This window comes from Pyrgilauda ruficollis, unplaced genomic scaffold, assembly GCF_017590135.1.
Source record: "Pyrgilauda ruficollis isolate IOZ18807 unplaced genomic scaffold, ASM1759013v1 scaffold42, whole genome shotgun sequence".
Lineage (NCBI taxonomy): Eukaryota > Metazoa > Chordata > Aves > Passeriformes > Passeridae > Pyrgilauda > Pyrgilauda ruficollis.
The window spans coordinates 5634385-5650246 of record NW_024525712.1 but is presented as its reverse complement, the minus strand read 5'-3'; positions in this window follow the sequence as shown (position 1 = coordinate 5650246).

The following is a 15862-nucleotide window of genomic DNA, read 5'->3' as shown; positions in this document are numbered from 1 at the left end:
GCATAAAAAATCCTATTCACAATCAAGCTAAAGTCAGCTCCTCTGTTCTCAGTGCATGGCATGGTTGTGTTACCCTGTTGAAAACACCAGAGCATTTAATAGAGGGAACGTGGCCAGACTGTGCCAGATGGCCTCAAGGAAAAAACAAGTCCTGACAATTTTAGTTATAAATTTAGATGTTACCAGAGCATTTCACTGACTTAATCTGGCCTATAATATTTTGTTTTATTTTTGTCTGTGTTCATAAAGTCTGGGAGACTGAGGCTGTGCTGATCCAAAGCTCAAGTTGTGGAAATCTGACTGAATTCTTCTAAGGTTAGGATCTTAGAAAAAAGTATTTCAAAATTATTCTTAACCTTGAGCCAGGAGGCCTGAACCTAAAAGATAATTTTCTGGGGGAGGAAGACTAAGCTCTGCCAAATTTTGCAACCATTAATCTAAAGTCCTATATTATATCTGAACTACATTAATTCATAAGTAACTTCAGACAAGGCATGCCTTTTCCACAAAACCTTTAATGTGTAATCTGATCATTGCAGTGGCCTAAGCAGAATTTCCTAAGCAAACTGCCTGAATTTCTTTTTAAGTACATGTCCATAAATGCTTCTATCAAAATGCTGTCAGTATTTTATAATACTTTCCTGCCCACCTGAGTATCTCCTCTGTCACAGTGCTCAAAGTGAGGTCTGTATAATGGCAATGCAATTTTTCTGCTTTTTTTGTTTACTTCTGTGGTTGATTTTCTTTTAATATAGTTTGCCTGTGTCCTCCAGGAAGCTTTTTCAGAGCAGAGTGGGTGAATGTTAGGAAGGAAGCACTTTTCTCTATGCTCTCATGAGGAGTGATTTCTGTCCCTCTTTCCTGTGCATGAGAAATGGGAGAAAGCACAGCAAAAATGGAAACAGGGAGGAATGGACAGACAGACAGACTGTGAAATCTTAAAAAACTTCTTCACTTAGGTATGAAAAACACCTCTTGGAACTCATTTGACTCGTTATTGGAACTTCATCAGTAAATTCATCTTTCAGTGTAGTTCTCTTACTTTGAATAGCTATTATTAAGCTATAGATGCTGAAGAGTTAAAGACTGCAAAGAAAAAATGTAAAATGTATCATGTAATTGTGTATTTTTTTTAACCAATGCTTCAAAATGTTTAGGTACTTTTGTGATGAAGCATGTAGAAAAGCAATTTTCTTATGTGAACTAAAGGCCGTGTAGTAAATTTACTAAGTGCAAAACAGATTTGTGTAACATGCAAGAGGAAATCAAATATGTATTCTAATATTGTTCAACCACAAATAATTCTTAAGTAAAATATTTTTATGAAATTTGAAGTTATCAAATTCCATGGACATGAGCCAAAATCCACTGCTGTTTTAAGTCCCAGTAAATTATACAGGACTTTGCCTGAAACAAAGATACATGATTTTAAATAATTAACAGAGGAACCAAAATGCTTTTAATTTTCTAACATTCCCTTGGTGCACAGCTGCCTACATGTTCAGTTAAAGGATTCATTCTTACTGGAAAAAAAACTGCTGACTTTTCAGTAGGTAATCAAAATCAGAACTATTTGGGCTGAAAGCCATAATCTTTTTTTTTTTTTTTTTTTGGAGCAGTTGTCACAATGCCCTGTACAAGTTGCACTTATTTGGGTATTCCGACCTGTACTTTAAATGGATCACAGATATTTTTTCAGTGCAAAGACGTGATCTATTGTGCAAGTTTACACATCAGGAGGTGTGAGTGGCAGAAGCATCTCAGCTGCATAGATCTCTAGGATTGCAAGACAATGAAGTAGGGAAAGGAAGTTAAATGTAAGAACTTTATTTTTCTTTCCTCACTACTGATTATTCTTGGAACATTATTTCTGTTATATTTCTAGGCTAACTAACTGTCTGTTTCTTACGAATCTCCAAATTCACAACTATGATGGAAATGTCACACTCGATATTTATTAAGAAATTAATGTAGAAATTAGGTGTCCAGTCTGTGTTAATCATCTGGTCTCAATCCCATAACCAGTGGATAGAAACCAGCAAATCTGAGGAGTGCTTTATTCCTTACTGCAATAGATGCCTAAAACCAGTGGAATAAATAATGTTCTGAGAAGGCATCTTTCTCCATCAACAAGCTGTACTACCATATAGATTTTTGACAGCTCAATTTTCTATAGATAGGTTTAATATCAGATTTATGTAACAATACAATAAAAGTAGCAATCATGAGCAATGTTGCAGGATTATGAGGACAAAAACAATGCTGAAGTGAATGAAATTTAAATGAGAAGTTTGTCATCCCATTTAACTGGCAGAGGAGAGGGAAGAAAAGGTTTTAGCCCGTTTTTCTAGCTAGGGGTAACTACCTGGGGCATAGTAGAAAATATTTCTAAAATAATACAGTAGAAATTGTATTAATTCATAGATGAGTTTTATGTCTCAGGAGATGCACTGATTCTTGGAACACAGAGCTACTCATAAAAAAAATATTAGAGACATTCTACTGTATCTCTAAGCACTTTGTTCAATTAACATTCAAAACTGAGCTAAATTACTACTCTACAACATCCATAAGTAGAGTACATAATCAGCTCACTGTTTTCTTTTTTGCGTAGAAGACAGACAAGTATTCCCTGGTGGAGCGAATATGAATATCAGATTTGTTTTAGGGATAAAACTCCCTGTGTTTTAAAGTAGAAGTCCTTTACTGAGCCAGGGTGTTTCATGGCTGGATAGAACTAGAAAAAGCTGCTCTTAAGTTTTTCTCACTAAGACTTGGAGAAGTGCTATGATTTGCATCTGTCTTGTACTTTAACTGTTTTCAATACAATGAAGAATCCTTGGAATAAAGGCAGGAGTTTTCCTCATTTGCAACTCAAAAGAGGAAATATGTGCAACCAGAGAGAAGTAGGAAACAGGAACATCCAAATGGCTGCAGAATTGAATGTCACAGACATTTCTGGGCTTCAGCTCTTTATTCAAGTAGATTATATTTATCAGCATTTGAATTATTATTAAAGATTTATTTCTCCCCATCTCTGGGATATTCATAACAGGTTGAAAGGAAAAGTAATAAGATTCATAACCAAACATACATTTAATTTGCTCTTTACCTTCCTTTGGACCAAGGCACTGTGGAATTTCATTTAGGTCACTCATATGGTAGGTAAAAATGCTCATATGGCAGCATCAGATTCTGGGTTCCTGTTCACTCAGAGTTAATTTCTTCCCAGTCCTGCAAATAATTTCCCTGAGTTTATTTGGTTGTTGTATTCTTTTGCACTTCAGAGTTTTACTAAAAGCTCAAAATATTCTTAACATTCTTTTGTTTCATTACAATATTTGTCACCCTAATTCTATAAAGGCAAGTGCTTCTATGCCTTTTGTTGCCACATTAACCGTTTCTATTCTTTCAATATTTTTAAATTTCCTTTTAATTTCTTAATAAGTTTCTCACTCAGTGTTTTATATACTGTAGAGAAATATCTGCAGCTGCACTTAGGAAATTATCCCTAAAAAGCCAGTTTCTGAATGCTCATATGAAAAGGATGTAAACAAGGTCTCTCTGCTTTAATCATGCAGATTTTTTACTAATTTTCTTCCTGAAAAAAACTTGTACCATACTTCAGTTTTGTCTGGTATGTCATAGTATGCACAGCAGTGTAGTAGTTCTTTCCCATGCTAATTATTATACAGCCTTCAACAGTATGTGCCTTTCATCAGTAGTAAATCCATTTATGTGGCATGCTTTCATGTGATTTTACTTGATGTATCTTAAAGACGCATAGGTTTTCTAGGTTTTTTTTTTCTTTATTTAAATAGCATGGCCAGTCACCAAGTGGTTCTTTTCACTCAGAATTGCTTAGCTCTGCCTTCAAAGACAATATTCTTCTAGTTTAACATGACATCTTTTGTTTTGTAACAATACAGACAAGTAGGTAAGGTATAGATGTTATTTTTTTCAATTATTTTCAATAAGCAGAGTCTATTCTCTACCATCCAAAGCTGCACTACTTTCCCAATAGGCTGAAAATGCCTTTGTGGTAAACTGAGTCTAAGTGTGAGTCCCATTTTTGTCTAATGTTTTCTAATCAGTTTCTTAATTTTTATTGATGCATTTTAATCTGCAATAAACACTACCTCTAGATTTATCATACCACTGCCATTTTGTCAAGGTCATTTTTCTGGAAGTTTATATGTTGTGTTCATTTGTCACAGCTCTTTCAAAGAAAAAAAAAATCAAACTTTTTTTTCTTTTACAGGTGCATTTTCATCTCTTGGTCTGAAAAAATTCAATTGCCTGAAAAAAAATCTCTGTAGTTTTCTCCAACAATTTGCTTCATTGATGTTAAATTTTTTTTCTCTTCATTTTCCTTTTTTTTTTCTTTTGACAAAAAAATGAGAAGAAAGTTATATGTGGAATAATAAGTTGCATGCTTTGTCCTATTTTGCTTTTTCCCACATTCCTTTTTAATCCTGACATTCAAAACGCACCCAGAATTATGTCTCTGTGGCAGGAAAGCACACCATCCAAAATCAAAAATTAAGAGTTCAAACTGTGTGAAATAACCTCTCAGGTTTCAGCCTCACAGTAATGGGCAGGTTACTGTACGCTATTGTTTGACACCTGAATTTGGAAATTGCCAGAACTGTGTGCAGCTCTACTTTAATTATCTGAACTGCAAATAAAATTGCAATTGAGGAAATGAGTGTTTCTTTAAATATTGCAAAAACTAGGAATATTTCTGTAGCATAAGGAAGAAGGAACATTTTGGTATCAGGCATGTGGGTGTTTTTTATATTAAAACGTTTTTCAAACCATGTGGACCTAACTACCAATTTGTGTCTGGCTGTTTTTTGTCACCTAGAAAAGCCAGAGACCAGTAAAAAATACATAAGAAGGAATTTCCCAAAGTAGTTCAACTCTTCGGAAAATTTCTTGTGTAGACAGACATTATGTCTCTGCCATTTTAAAGCATCATATACCAGATTTTAAAAGCTGAACTCTACTTAAGAATATAACCCAGCAGCATTCACTGTGTGCTACTTGCAATTTTCAGACTGTAGGATTTTCCATCAGAATCAACTTCCATCTATCAAAGAACAAGCAGATGGTGTATTTTAAACACCCACAAAAATGATACAGAGCTTTAAACCAGGGTAAGGTAGTGTCATAGGGTCATCAAGGTTGGAAGAGATCCCCAAGATCATCGAGTCCTGCTGCCCACCCAACACTACCACTGTAACCACTAAACCACATCACCCAGCTCCAGGTCCAGAGGCCTCTTATAAACTCCTCCAGGGATGGTGACTCCACCACCTCCCTGGGCAAGCTATTCCAATGTCTGGCCACCCTAACAGTGACATTTTCTTTTCTAATATCTAATCTGAATCTCCCCTGTCTCAGCTTAAGGTCATTTCCTCTTGTCCTCTCACTTCAGGCACAGCAGAAGAGACCGACCCCCACCTCACTGCAACCTCTTTTCAGGGAGTTGCAGAGAGTGATGAGGTCCCACCTGAGCCTCCTCTTCTTGACACTGAAAAAAACCCAGGTCCTTCAGTTGTTCCTCACAGGACATTCTCTAGTCCTTTCACAAGCCTTGTTGCCGTTCTCACTCCAGTACCTTAATGTCCTTTGTGAAATGAGTGGCCCAGAACTGGACACAGCACTCAAGGTGTGGTCTCACCAGTGCTGAGTACAGGGGGACAATCCCTGCCCTGGCCCTGCTGGCCACACCATTGCTGCTATAGGCCAGGATGCCATTGGCCTTTTGGCCATCTGGGCACAGACTGGCTCATGTTAGCAGCACCTCCAGTCTTTTTCTGCTGAACAGCTCCCAAGCCGCTCCTCCCCCAGCCTACAGCGCAGCAGGCAGTTGTTATGACCCAAGTGCAGGACTCTTCCCCTTACTGAACCTCCTGCAGTGGTTCTCAGCCCACTGATGGAGTCTGCCCAGGTCTCTCTGTAAAGCCCTTCCGCCTTCCTCAATCAGATCAATGCTCCCTCCTACCCAGCTTGGCATCATCTACAGATTTACTGAGGGTGGACTCAAACCCAATGTTCAGGTCTTCAGTAAGATGTTAAACAGGACAGGCCCAGTACTGAGCCCTGGGGAACACCACTAGTGACAGCTGCCAGCCAAAGTGAGCTCCTTTCACCACAGCTCTCCAGGCCCAGACAGATACAGCTTTTACTCTTTGAAGAGCCTACCCAGCCAAGCTGCCAGCAGCCAGTTTTTCTGAGAGGATGCTCTGAGAGATGGTGTCAAACACTTCAATGAAGTCTAGACTATATCGACAGCCTTTCCCTCATCAATTAAGCTGGCCACTTTGTCATAGGAGAACATCAGGTTGGTCAAGCAAGACCTTCCTTAGGTGTTGATATAACTGTAGTTATATCAGCCTATATATATACATATATTTATATATATATATATGTTATATGTTATATATATAATATGTTATATATATTATATATATACAATATGTTATATATATTGTATATATTATACATATTATATATCATATTATATCAATATATCATGCATATATGATATATATCATATTATATCAATATATCACGCATATATGATATGTATATATCACCCTCTCTGAACTCTAGTTAGTAGGAACAGTGAGAATCCAAACAAATGTCCTTGGGGGTTACCTCACAGGAAGCTCAAGAAACAGAGTTCCACAAGTTCTCCCTTTCTGAGCAGATCTTGCAGTGGGAAATAGATGTAGCTGTTCTAGTATTATATATAAGTGATTATTTAGATCACCCTAAATGAAAATTGCTAAGTTTGCAACAATCTACTCACACTAGGCACTCTTAATTCCTAGACCTTCACAGTTGTTTTCTGAGCATATTTCAGTTAATAACTCCAGCCAGTTGGAAGTGGGCATATAAATGATTGCTGTGCCTCAGTTGATGAGTGGAAGTTGCCATTAAGTTATAATACCTTGATTACGCATGGTTACTTATCTGTGAATCTATCCTTGGACAAACAAGTAGTTGCATTAAGAGTAGAAGAAAATAAGCACATTTGATGTACTTGAAAAATCTATTGAAATCCATCTTTATGTTTTGAAACTCTAAGGATTTCTAATCATATAAAAATGAGCTGTTTTTTACTCATGTCAATGTAATTATGCAGTGTAGGAAATTCATATTTCAAGTCATAGTATTGTCACATTCTCAAATGTGAGAGGATATTCAAAGCACCTGTCTGTTCAGCTGCATCATTGTTTATGTTTCTCTCTTTAAATGCATGCCTGACTCATTTGTGTCATTATCCAGAGCCATCATCCCTTACTCCTGGAGGCTCTTCATCCTGCTCATTCCTCTGTCAGAAATCAAAGAGCCACCATTTCTTACATGCATTTTGTCTCAGATTTTTGAAAGTGAGGAAGTTTTATGTTTAGACCTAGAAGAAAAATGCTTTCATCCCTTGAATCAAAACTAAAAGAAAAAGAAAAAGAGGCAAATATTCTTTTCCAACCCAAATGTTTCCTATGTTTCTAAAAGCTATCTTAAAGAGGGGAAAAAACCCCTTTAATTTAGTACAGTGTTCCTAAATATTTATTACGTTCCCCCAAGCCTCCATGAATTAGTCAATTTGGATTACAAGCAGTTTAAAGGTGCTAGCAAGCGTGGCCTCAGCCTGTCTTCTACACTCACAGGATGAAACAAAGGTATGATTCTCAACTGTTACTAGGAGAATGAAGATTAATATTTTTAGAGAAACATATACTAATTTGATTTCTTTTCTTGTACTTTTTTGGTCATCTATACTTTTGTTGTTGCCTTCTTTTCCTATTTGAACTGTTCTGCCTCCACCAAAGGAAAAAAAAAAGAAAAAAAAAGTTTTTCTGATACTCTAACATTAATTATAGGAAGAATTTGGAGGAGTACTTACTGGGATGAATTAACAAAGTCAATTTCTGTGCATCCCAGCACAACTGTTGTGCATCTGGCCGTACCCCTCAACCAGCAATCTGCCCAGACAGCAGAGACTTGAAGCTCCGGGATCCAGCACGTGGGAAATTCTCAGCCTGTCAGTTTTCCTGCCACCATGCTTCATTTCAGAAAACAGGCCCTGGATTATAGACATGTTTCCAAGTTCTTCTCATTTAATAACAGCAGAGCTTTAGGGGTAGCCAGTCAGAAACAGAGAAATACCCTTTTTTCATTAAAAATTTCCATACTGCAGATTAGGGCAGAAGCAAATCGACTGCTATGAAGTACTGAAAATGAGAGGTGCCTGAATATCCTCTTTTGCTTTCTGTTGTCCCTGATTGTCTTGGTTCCATATGATTCCATGATTTTAGCTGAGCATCCTTGCCTTTTTTATCGTCATGATGATCACAGCACCCACCACTGTGGAAAATGGTGCCTGCTCATGCCAAAGACATTGAGCTGGGCTAATTCACTGCCTAGAATTTGTGCCGTTGTCTCTTGTTCACCTTGTAAAGGCAACAGTGGGCTAATTTTAAGTATATAAATAGAGACCAGTCTACTGGAGCGACTTGTCATTTCATTTCAAACATTTAATATTTGCAAGATTAATTTTTTTGTGAGAAAAGAGTAGTTGTGATGCAATATGTGATTACAGTCATAAAGTCAAAACTTATATAAAAACCATCTTGTAATGGTTTTGCATCTTGCAGCTATCTCATAATAGTTGCATTCACAAAGCTCTTGTCTGTAGAGCACAAAGCCCTGCAAAAGCACATATAAGTGCTTCTAACCACCTTTTATGTATGGCTAACTTACTGCTGTTGAATAATATTGTTTATGCTATAGCTGTGGAAGTGTTTGAAATAAAGAGCAGGACCACGTGTTTTGCTCTATAAACAGTTAGATACAACACTGATACTTAAAAGTAATTTTAAATATTAAATCAGTGGTGGGGAAAATTTATTTAAACTGTAGAAACATTCTCTCAAATGAAAAACTTGGGATGTGAACAGAAAACAAAAAACAAAAAAAAGCAAACTAATGAGTTCAACTGGAACAGCATGGAACCAGGTGCTTGGGAATATGCTGAGTCCTGAGAAGCTGTTATGTAGACCAGAGGAGGCAGCATACATGGTTACAAACGTGGAGAGCAGGAAAGGAGAATTATTCAATAATTACTTGCACAGTGTGAGCAGAAATACTGCTCAATTGTTCTGGAACAGTGGTCCTATCAGAGAAAGTGAAATCTTTGGGTTTTGGTTTCCTTTTTGTGCTTGTGAAGGATTTTGCAAGTGCAAGTACTTTCTGTTTCTCTTCTTGAAGTGTGTAAATGTATAATTCACTGCCCTGTTCCTTGGATTATAATATCAATTATGCCTTTTGGAGAAAATTATAAATGTTCTCTCAGAGGATGCAATTCCATTCTCCAAGAGGTCAAATCACTGGTGGTCACTGAATATTTTGTCATTTCATTCCTCTGCATTCACTTTCCCATAGCAGGTGTCTGTTCACTAAATGTATTTCTGCCTTTTTCTGTATTTTTTCACTGAGCATCCTTGAATGGTTGATGTTTTTTTCATATCTGGTCTAGAGCTTCTGTAAATCAAATCTTTTGTTCTCTTAATCGATTTAATCAAAACTTCTTATTTACTACCAATATTTTGGAATTCTTAAATTTCTCAAAGACAGATGGAGATAGGAGTTTAACCCTATTTGGAATTTTCTGATAGCTTACTATATTGACAATACAAAATGTCAGTTATTTCAAATTTTTACACTGACATGACATTTTCAGGTGTACTTAAATGATTAATTATTCATGCTTATTGCATTCTCTTTATTCCATTACATGAACAAATTGGATATTTGTTATATAAGCCATAATATTTTTTTAAAAAAGGGAATAACAATTTATGATGTTAGATGCTCAGATCCGTATTTATCTTTGTATTGACTGGAAATTAAATTAAAAAAAAAAAAACATTTTGCAATGACACTGGGGAAGTTAATTTAAATTTAACTATTTTTGCATATTTTGTAGTATATTAGTTGATTATTTGTCCTGTTTCAACAGAAATATGACCAATGACTTATGTTGATAGAGATAACAATCTGTAAATCATTTATGATTTAAAGTAAGGAATTTAAGGTTCTTGGAATGTTCTCAGGTTATACTTAGCTGCAAAAAATGGAGATTACTTTATTCTTTCTGAAAGTGCTAAGTGAAAAGAAGGAAAAGCTATGTGACTTTTTATTTGAAAAAGCTAGTTGTCATGTGTCCTTGAAATTTGTATTAGGAGCATTCCTACATGTGCTTTTGTATCAATATTCCCGGGAATTACTATATTAAATACTGCAGTTTGTTCAGTGTGGGTGGCAGGCACCATCAGCATCTGAGCCACACAGTACATCTGTGGGAATTTCCATCCCAAAATAATCAGTTTGAAATATGCAGCTGTTGCTTCTCTGCCCCTCCATCATGCCATCTTGTTTGCAAAGTGAAAGGCAATTGCCACTTCTTGGTGAAAACTTGCAAGTTTTTGTGATATGTGATGGAGGAGAAGTGTGGAGATTTTTAATTAAATTGGTGCTTTCTCCAGTGTATGAGCATCATTAACAGTGATGTCCAGAGCTGGTTCATATTCTGATCAGTAACCCTCAATGTGGCATAAATCTGACTCCTGGCTACTGTTGTTCATGGGAAAAGAGGTGTCTATTCCTTCATCATTCCTTCATCAAGGAATATCCATCAGATATTCCTTTTAATGGTTTGTTGGTTTTTTTTGACCCAAAGAAGAAAAAGATATGTAGACACTTTATAGGAAATGTTTCAAACTACTTCAAGACATGCCTTTGAAAGTCAGTGGGCATTGGCAGAATTCCTTAAGAACTCAGGGCTTTAGGATTAAATAGTCAGTGATGACATTAATACTCAGGTATTCCCCTCTAATTGCCATCCTACCCTGTAAATTTTTCTTGAAAGGGAAAGATCATCTTGTCTTCAGTAACTGACATAAGTTCTGAACAATCAAGTATATTGTAGCCTATGGAACAGGGAAAAAAAGTGATCTACAGCAGGTAATTGGCACAAGATTTTCAGTTTTAAAACAAATGCAACATGATCTCAGAAGTTCTTTTTGAAGAAGAACATATGAATTAGTATACTCTATTGCAGCCAGTAACTATACCTTATTAAAAGTTTCCTGACAATTCACTACCTCTGTCCCAAAAATGCATTAGTTCAGCAGTTCATAATAGAGCCTAAATAGGTGTCACAATTCTATATAGACACATAAAGACTGAATGTTGTTCATCTTTGCCATGTGGTAGTTAAATGTTTGTTGAAGCTCTTTAGGGTTTTGTGCATTGCAGGTTTCTTCCCTTTTTGGAGGAAGGTGGGACTGAAGGCTACAGTGCAACAAAATGAGCCCATAAATGTGATCATCTTAGTATAGGGAACTACTTGCAAGTAATCCTGTAATGATCAAAATAAAACTAAAAAAAATTTTTTCATACTCATAGTGTTTCACATCTAAATTGTATTCATTATATATTTTACTACACATTTGATGTGTTTCAGTTGGCAAATTAAAAAAGACATCTGAAATGCAGCATTTTTTTGTGTGTGCAGCTTTGCTTTTGTTGCTTTTTTATGGGAAATGCAGCCTCTCAACATGTGCATGATTATAGATTTGCAGAGTGTAAAATTACTGTAATTTTATCTGTTCAGGAAGTCAGAAAGGGATTTAATAAGTAGTAAAAATTAAACTAGGAAGTAATATAAAGGCAGAGTGTATATATTTTGCACTTTTAAATAACCTTTTATAACAAGAATCTATTATCGTACAGTATACTGTAATTCACTTTGTAGTGATGCTATTGTCACAGTATTGTCTTCAAATCTGGATATGAATGGTTTGTATATGTACACACTTCAAAAAGTGATTTCTACAATGGAATATGTGCTCCCTGTCACTGTTATTAGCATTCAACTGAAGAAATATTCACCAATTATTTTTTTTATAAATTATGAATGTACAGTGTAAATTAGAAAATCAAATATTGTAGCATTGAAGAGATGCACTTTAAAAATGTAAAAGTGTATATCTCCATGAGTGTTATTTTGTATAGATGTTTTTGAATAAATAATTTATTGCTCATTAGTGGGGGTTTTTGTCATTTACGAAATAAATATAAGGTATTTGAAAGCAGCTATTTGGGTTTTATATTTTATCATCAGTGATTTTAGTGGGTTTCTTTTTAAAATTAATTTTTTGTAATTAGAACAGTGAAGGACATAGTAATATCTTTATTTTCATTCACTAAATTATTGTTGGCTTGATTTAGTAGCTGTGAGGAAGCCAAGGTGTGAGCCATGATCAGTCCCCAGTCCTTTTAGCAATCAGCCAGCAAAAGGACATTGCCACAGCACCTTTCTTCAGTCATCAAGACCAATTTGGCCACGGAAATCAAGGTATGGAGAGAGGGGGACATGGCAAGGAATTGGAAACACTTCCATTTTCCATGCTTTAAATGCAGCTAGTTGATATTTACTGAAAGGCATAATGACCACAGCATACATTTGCTTCAGTGAGAGATTAGTGCTGAAATTCTGAACTGAAAAGTACTAAACAGCAAAATGTCTGTAGCCTTCGAAGCTGGGCATAATTCAGATTTGTAATCTAAGATTTCTCCTAGATTTGTTCCTTGCTTTGGTAACAGAGAAAAAAATAGGGCACGTTAGGACCAAGTCACCTCTACCAGGAAGATGTTTGGGAAACTAGACTTCAGAAAATTTTATAAACCGGTTTTTTTTTTCTTTTTTAGTGTCACAAGTGTCTTCTTGTGTATCTAGCTTGTGAGAAGAAAACACATTTATATTCAGAAGGAAAAGTATAAATCCTGAATTTAAACCTAAAAGAAAAACAGTGTGTGCTTTAATGGAGATGGGCTTGCTATCTTAGATAATGACCAAAGCAGTGTCAACCTATAAGTTGTCTCTAAGTTAACGTTTTTCAGTCACCTCTCCTCTTAGTCTTTGAATCCAGAGGTATCCTAGTATCACAAAATTGAAGTAGGACTTAGACAACTAAACTGAAAGCACAGAATGAAAAAGCAGTCACAGAAAAAGTCTTTTCTCCATAGAGGCTATAAATGTTTGCACATCCTTAATACCCCAAATTCCCCACATATTCTCATGTGTGCTCCATGTAGGCAGAGGCCAGCTGGGAGGAGGAAAGGCTGCTTGGTCTGCAGAAAGGCTTGATGCTACAGTGCAATTTTAGAGTGCAGTCAGTCTCCCCAGAAGATGACATGGCAGCTGCAAGTTCCATTAAAATATGTACTGGCAGGAGGGGAAAGGCAAAGTAGCACCAGCATTTAACTGCCCATTGATTACAGCACTGGGCCCAAGGGGAAAATATTCTTTTAGCAAGTGAGCTCCTAGAGCAGAAATATTTATAGATGCCTGCCCGTCCCTCTTCTCTGTGCAGGGCTACCCCTGAGCAGAGGCAGCAGAGGAGGGTGTGTACCTGCACTGGCGGTGGCAGTCTTGCATTTTAGGTCCAGCAGTCCCTGCAGAGGTCAAGTTCAGTGTCCAGCCTGGAGGGTCCAATGGGGCGGGAAGGACAGGGCAGGCAGCTGCGGGGCTGTGTACTCCTTAAGCATCAACTTCTCTTTGCATGTGCCCAAGCCCTTGAGTGCAATATCAGAGCTGCCTTTATTATCTCAGGAGGCTGCTGTGAATGGCAGCACTTTTTTTTGGCAGCCTCCTGCTGAGGTTGGGCCACTATGGAGGAGAGGAGGCAGATTTGCTGGAGAGGGAAAGTAAGCGCAGATGAAGGTGCGAGCTTTGGTAACCCAGCAGTCAGGACAGTCATCTGGGGAGGTGTAGCCCTGAGCTCTGGTTCCAAAGAGAAATACGCAGAGATGTGAGGAAGGCCTCATTTATGTGCAGCTTAAAGTGCATTTTACTGTGACATATTGGACTTTTTCACTTCCCTGTGGTAGTAAATTGTGCTTCACAGGCAATAGATGTAATTGCATTGCACTAAATTATATTAACTATTTCAGGTGGTTTGTTCTACTTCATTCTTGGAATAACAGAGCTGAATTACTTTTTGCAGTATGCACCTCAAAAGAGAAGAAAATTTGTGGTTATTGAGGAAAAAAAGTGGGGTTTTTTCAGCTGCAGAAAAAATGTTGAGACAGTGGCAAATTCTAAAGTACTAGCATTTATTATTTTCCTATGATTTTTAGTACTAGCTGGGGTTAGTTGCAAATTTAGTGATTTTTGCAAATGAAAAAAACTGTTCTTCACAGTTCATTTTTATTAAACTAGATTGTACTCAGTCTGCACTCCAGCCTAGGAACTGGGGCTAGGAGCATCGCACCTGACAGAGAAATGGCTGGGTTAATTTTTAAGTGCCCAAAGAGAAGAGGTTGTTTTCTTTTCTCTCTTTTGAGAGCTGGACTTTGTTGTTCATATGCAGCCTTGTTTAATGATTCAGGTGCAGCTTTTGTGCATCCAAAGGGGGAACTTGATGTCAAAAGTAGAGCAAGAAGAGATCAGGAGTACCTGTTCTGTATCTCTGCCATCTGTGAAACTCCCATTGCATGAAATACTTATTACCTACCCAGCACAGAGGATTTTAAAGCACGCAAATCCCTCCTTCTATACAAAATTGTGATGGAATTCAAGAGAATAGTTAAGTGACAATTAAAAGAGACCCACGACAGAAGAACTAGGGTAAGGACAAATAATATTAAGCAAAATAGAGAGGGAGGAGGAGAGAAAGGGAGCGATGAAGGTAGAAGGGCTGAACAAATGGAGGGTGGGAGCATGGGAAAGGGCTGGAAAGTGAAAATAGAATGTGAGATCTGAAAGAGGGGCATACAAGATAATACTGAGAGTTGTAAAAGCTGGAGAGGTAAGTGTAGGGGAGAGTGTCATTGCCTGGAAAACTGGCCAATATCTGTATCTTTGGTTGAGAATTAGAGGGGTGCTCCCTCTCAGACATTAATAATGAGCATTTGGAGGTGTGTTGCTGGTGTGAGGGAGCATGAAGTAGGATGGAAACTCTGACTAGAGCTGGATCAAAAGGTGTTGTCAGGTAAGACATTTCCAGGTGATGCAGGTAAGTTGATACAAGTTTGTTACAAGCATAAAATTATTTAAAAGTAATAGAAAAAGATCAAAGCTGGAAAGAAGGGTATGGTCTCATATTTTAATTTCTTGCCCAGAATATTTAAATCTTTTCCATTTTCAGACTTGTTTTGTTGTATTTTGTCCTCTTGTTCAACTCTCTTAGACATTAGGTGTATTCACCTTAAGGAAAGGATGAGACAGTTATATCTGAAAGTTTTAACCAATGTGGGGAACACAGAAAGATGAAACTTCAGGAGATAAGTGACATCAAATATAGCTTGAAAGAAAAGAGGAGAAACTTACTGAAGGTTTCAACAAAAACTACTGAGGAAAAACAAAGTGAGATTAGTCTGGTATGTATGCAGACAGCTAAACTGCTTGAACCTGTTGGTTTACACACAAAAGTCAGGTTAACACTGACTATAAAGCAGGTTTGAATGACAGACCATGACTTCGTTTTTGCAAAAGTACTGTATCTAAGCATATACAAAGCCTCTTGAATAACTGTTCTTTGCCATTTCATTCTCTGAGCATTTTATTCTTGAGAACCGCTGTAGCTGACCAATACAAAATATTCTGAAATATAAAAAGATGGTCTTAGACATAGGATGTTACTAATAACATTTTTAATTGAGGGCCTTTGATGTTTCTGTAAGAGAGCCCATGCAGCTACAGGCCCTTGTTTCCATGCCTTTTCAGCCTTCCAGCATTTTCTTAAACACCATCTGACCTCCAGATCTCAAAGTCTTCAGTACC